Source organism: Saccopteryx bilineata, chromosome 8 (assembly GCF_036850765.1).
Source record: "Saccopteryx bilineata isolate mSacBil1 chromosome 8, mSacBil1_pri_phased_curated, whole genome shotgun sequence".
Taxonomy (NCBI): Eukaryota; Metazoa; Chordata; class Mammalia; order Chiroptera; family Emballonuridae; genus Saccopteryx; species Saccopteryx bilineata.
In genome coordinates this window covers 10,063,026-10,068,852 of record NC_089497.1, presented here as the reverse complement: position 1 = coordinate 10,068,852, position 5,827 = coordinate 10,063,026, and positions in this window count along the sequence as shown.

Here is a 5,827-nt window from a genome sequence, read left to right as displayed (position 1 = left end):
ACACCAATTTGTACAAATCCCAGATATGCCGTGGAGTCCTCTTCAGTGAAAAGCTGATGAAAGAAGACAATGTCAAATGAATTAAAAAAAATCCACCAAACTGATGAGATACAATGATGATTTGACATCCTAAACGAATGTCCAAAATGAAGGTATAAATGTGGAGGGCTCAACCTATGTCAACCTATGTCAAATGTGTGGTGAGCCAGCATAATACGAAAAATGGTTCTCCTTATTAAAGGGACATGTTTTTGTTGTTGTTGTTGAACCAGCCACTATTTAGGGACACTTGTGTCGGTTCTTTGCATGATTAGGAAGGCAAAATATTCTGTTTCTTGTACAAGTTAATATTGGGCATAACCCTCCTTTTTTTCCTAACCCTTTATCACTTGAACTCCCTAGGTTAGATATTAGTCTGCAAATAGGTGAATAAAATTTGGTGCCCTCCCACAGCCATTCTACCCTCTGGAAGAGGTCCTTACTAAAACAGAACGTATATCTTGCTCACAGAATATACCTTTGCCAAAGGCTAATATTAGGATATAAATTTTCAATGAGACACAGAGAGTTAGCCAGGCAATTCTATTAAGAATTACTACTATGCTCATGTAATTCTCAATTTAACATTAAAAAAAAACAACTCTGTGGTAAAGTTCTTAGCAGTTAAAACACATTTGCAAACTAGTTTTTTGCCCAGAAGAATGAAAGTTTCCAGCTCAGTTTAGAGCATAGGTGATATGTGGTTTTTTGGTAATAAACAAACCTTGCTCAGTCAAAAGTTATACTCCCTGATTAGGCACATATGGAACTGTTTAATTATTGTCAGGAAAAACAAATTTTCAACTGTTCTATGGAAAAGTTCACCCAGCTGTCCTCTGACCTCTGGTCCTGATCCCCGTAGGCAACTCTAGTTGTGACCAAATTTCTGGGCATATGGCCAACTGCATGGGACCTTTAAGTCTCATGCATCCACTGACCATCCAATGAAACATAACTTGTCTAAAGGACAAAGAGGGATGGGGGGTTTTCATTCAATTTGGTCTGACCAATCCTAAACCTGCTTCTAGGGAGGAATAGAAAGTTGCTTCCAGTGAGCTTTTGAATTTTTCATCAACCCTACGTATTTTGAGGAGTCTGTGGGGTGGCAGAGGGTTGTCCCAAGCTTCACAGGAACTTCTAAGGAGGCGGGAATCCCAAAGCATTGTTGGAAAGGACCCAGGGTGGTCTGCAATGGTAGCGGGCATAGCCTTGGTCACTGCAGCACCTCTTAAAACACTGTTGATGCGATTTGGTGACTGCAGTAGTTGCCGCAATAGCTTCCAAATGCCCCAAGAGCAAGAACTGAGTCTTGGCTTTCTCTGCAGTTCTATGGAAATCCACAGCACTCAATAAATGTTCATGGAATTAAACTGAAAGAGCACATAGCAATTTCACTCTAGCTGAAGTCCTAAGTAAACAGGACTTGGGGCTTTAGCACCCCCTGGGGGATGCCACACGTAGTTGGCTTTCACTGTATGTTTTTGGTTGTTCCAGAATATTTATGGATTGCCTAATGAGATGGAGTGCCTAGCATATAATGAGATGCTGAGATGCTAGGTACTGGGCATGGAATGCCTATCCTTAAGAAGCCTACTCTCTGTCAGAAATGCTGAAAGGCCCTGACTCATTCTAGTCCAGTGATTATTTATAGAGCAACAACTCTCACTAGGGCCTGTGTGAGGCACAGAGGTACAGCAGTAAGCAAGGTATATAGTTCCAGTCTAACAGAGCACTGATGAAGAAAGAGGCAGTCACGATAGAGTATGAAAAGTGTTCTGAGAGGGGTAAGAAGGGAATGGAACAGGAAATACTCTCTAAACTGAAACCTGAAGGATGAACATAGAAGTTAAATAGGTAAAAGGGCTGTATAAATAAGAGGGAAGCTACACCTACCAGTTCATTCATTTTGTGGCTCCATCCGTTACAGTATTTGAATTTATATATGTTCTTCATTAGCATACAGATGTTTTCTTTTTTAAAAAATAAATAATTAGCCTGACCAGGCGGTGGCGCAGTGGATAGAGTGTCAGACTGGAATGCGGAGGACCCAGGTTCAAGACCCCAGGGTCACCGGCTTGAGCCCGGGCTCATCTGATGTGAGCAAAAAGCTCACCAGCTTGGACCCAGGGTCGCTGACTCGAGCAAGGGGTTACTTGATCTGCTGAAGGCCCAAGGTCAAGGCACATATGAGAAAGCAGTCAATGAACAACTAAGGTGTCGCAACGAAAGGCTGATGATTGATGCTTCTCATCTCTCTCCGTTCCTATCTGTCTGTCCCTGTCTAACCCTCTCTCTGATTCTCACTCTGTCTCTGTAAAAATAAATAAATAAATAAATAAATAAATAAATAAAATATTTAACTTTACCAAGTGTTTGATACTTTTTGAATAGCTGAATAGCTCATTCTTATCATTTCTTTTGGTACATATATTTGCCAAAGAGGTCAGGTGTTATCATGTAAAATTCAATACTTATTGGTATTCCTGTTATCACTAATGTCATCTTAGGACTTAAAGACTTCTACTATTTATTAGAGTCAGAGTGAAAAAGAATTCCAATATCACTCAGTTAAGTCTAGTGGAAGTACACTAAATTGCTGAGAAATTTTTAAAAATCTATATTCTTTTAATTGTAACTAAAACATGAATACTTTTAGAGGTATTAATTGAAATGAGGATTTATCTTTATTTGATTTTAAAATCTAACAATTAGGATTATAGAATATAATTTAAATAGAAATAATATACATAAATTAGTTGTTAAAATCAACATGAAAGACAAGTAGAAACATCTAAAAAGTTGTTTTAAACATTTGCCTGACCAGGTAGTGGTGCAGTGGATAGAGCGTTGGACTAGGATGGGGAGGACCCAGGTTTGGGTGCAAGCTTATCTGGTTTGAGCAAGGCTCACCAGCTTGAGCCCAAGCTCGCTGGCTTGAGCAAAAGGTCACCCGGTCTGCTGTTGCTCCCCGATCAAGGCACATATGAGAAATTAATCAATGAACAACTGTGGTACCTCAATGAAGAATTAATGCTTCTTATCTCTCTCCTTTCCTGTCTGTCTATCTGTCTCTGTTACAAAACAAAAACAAAGCAAAAAGACATTTTAGAGATTTTTTTTCTCAAATCATCCTGCTTCAATTTCCAATTTAAATATATTAGGCACTGGAAAACACCCTGTATCTCAAATTGCACGTTACAGATGAAACCACTGAACTTCCGCTCTTGTGTGCACTTAATTCTTTCTAGACTGAAACATGGTACAGAGTGAGGTGAGAAGCATTATGAACATCTGGTTCACTTGATGCTGACTCAGACGTCTCAAATTTATATGAGCTCTCCCTGATCCATGTTTGGAACTACCCACTGGGAAGCCCGTGCAAAGCAATTTCCAGAGGAGTAAGCCTCTGATCACCCGAGAGCTTGGGTTTTCAAAATGCATGATTCGTGCCCCATGCCAAGTCTGTTGGATCAGAACTTGGGCAAGGAAGACTAGAGAAACTCAGTTTTAACAACAAAACATTAACACACATAACGTTTATGTGTACTTCAGTTTTACAAATAGTAAGTAAAGCATGATGGAAGGTAAATCTTCAAACCATGAAAACGTGAAGTGGAGTTCAGAAATGCAGTGTCCCTGTGGACTGGGATGCTTGACCAAGAATAACAGAAGAATTGGAAAGAAAAATAAAAGTCCCTGGTAACATCTAGAGGGGATCACATTGATTACAGGAAGGAAGAGAGATTCTTCCCAACTAAGATACGGCAGTGCTCAGGGAGAACCGCAGCTCCCCAAAAGATGCACTAAACAGACTATAAAAGAGCATCAGGGAAAATCAGCAGGAAAGGGGCTAAACTCTGGAGTTCTGGCAGATGGCACCCAAGCCTTGGGGCGGGTACCAACATGGGTCTGCAGCAAATTTTTGTGGGGTGGATGAAGGGAGGGAAGGATAGAAATTCTTGAGCCTCCTTTTTAGTATGTCAATCTACTGGGAATGACCATTGCAGAAATTCCAAGAAAATGAAATTTTATGTATTTTAATCACAAAGGTATTCTGAAAATTGAATTGTAAATTACTGTTAAAATGTTTACAAGTATAACGTGCTGAGCTTCTCATAGGGTATTACCCAGGATACCGATAGGAGACACACCAAGTAATATGGATACCAGGGTCAATCTACAGCAATGTTGCCAAGTGTAGACAATTGTGATTATGTCACATTTATTTGACAGTAAAGGATCAGATAGGCATCATTTCACCTGAAGATTCATCTAGGACTTAGTATGTGGGTCAAGACTATAATTTCAGTTGGAAATTCAAAACAGGCAACATATAATTTCACTGGCAAAATGTTAAAATTAATATGCACTTGACCTAGGAATCTGGAGAACAAGATCATGGCACTAATTCTGCCACAAATTCACTATGCAAACTTGGACAGGTTATTGTATACTGATTAATAAAATAAAGAAATCAGACTACAATTCCCAAGGCCTAATCCAAGTGTAATCCGGAATGTGCTGGTAGTTAACATCGGCATCTCTGGGGGGGGAAAGCCCTTATATGTAGCATTACAAAACATATATGGACTAAATACTCCCAATGTAGCTGATTTCAAGCTACCAAGATGATGTCACAGAGTTAGGAAGAGACACACAGTTCTTGCAAACTAGTTGGTGACAGTATTCAATGGTACCATAATGCTACTTTATGTAACTATGCCCCAATCTGAGTATTTGCTCTGTTTTCCAGTTTTGTTTTCCATCAGTATTTAGATTTCTAGAATTAAAATTTCTGAGTCAAAGATAAATGTAAACATTTATGAGGTTCTTGATAAATACCACTAAATTAGGTTCAGAAAAATCATACTAATTTCTGTACTCACAAACAGTGAGGAATGAATGTTTAACCAAACAACTGTCAACAAAAGGCATTATTTAAAAAAATAGCTTTTTTAATTTGCCAGCCTATTTTCTGAATTTACATTTCTTAACTGGATAAACATGTAAGTATACTAGTTAATAATTTATATTTCTTTTTTTGAAAAAATGTCTGTTCATGAGCTTTATCATGTGTCCATTTTTTCATAATAGATTTTTCAAATTAACATGTTTATAACCCTTTGTTAATCTGTTGCAAATGTGTGATTCTAAAGTTGTTTAATGTCCAGAAAAATTAAATCTTTAATAATTACGTCTGTGGATCCTTCTCCCATTCCTTCTCCAACTTTTCTGGCTTATTTTATATTTAATCATTTAAACCACCTTAATTTACTTTGAATATAGTATGAGGAAAGGATCTATGATTTTTCTTTCTCCCTAAATTTAGCCATTTTCTTCCTATCTCTTTTTCCAAAAAAAAAAAAAAAATCTCTCTCTTTCCAATCTATTTTAACACCATCATCTTCATCAAGTGTTAAATTTTAATATATGTAGGCATCTGCTCTTGCCCATATTATCCATATCTATTGATCTCTTTACTCTTATGTAAGTTTCTTCTTATGATGATAGATACCACATTGCAACCAATTTTGGTGTCAACAAGGTTATTCTCTACTAACTCTTACTTTTCTAAGTTTACTTAACATTTTTAGATGCCAGTTCTTCCGGATAATGTTAGAATGATTTTAGCCTGTTTTAAAACAGCCCAGTTGGCTTTTTGTGTCTATTGTATTAAACATATATATTATAACGTCTTTTAGTATAAAACTATTTGTCTTTTGTCTATATTTCCTAGTAAATCCTGTGGTTTTCTTTATGTATCTCACTGAAATTATTAGTAGACATG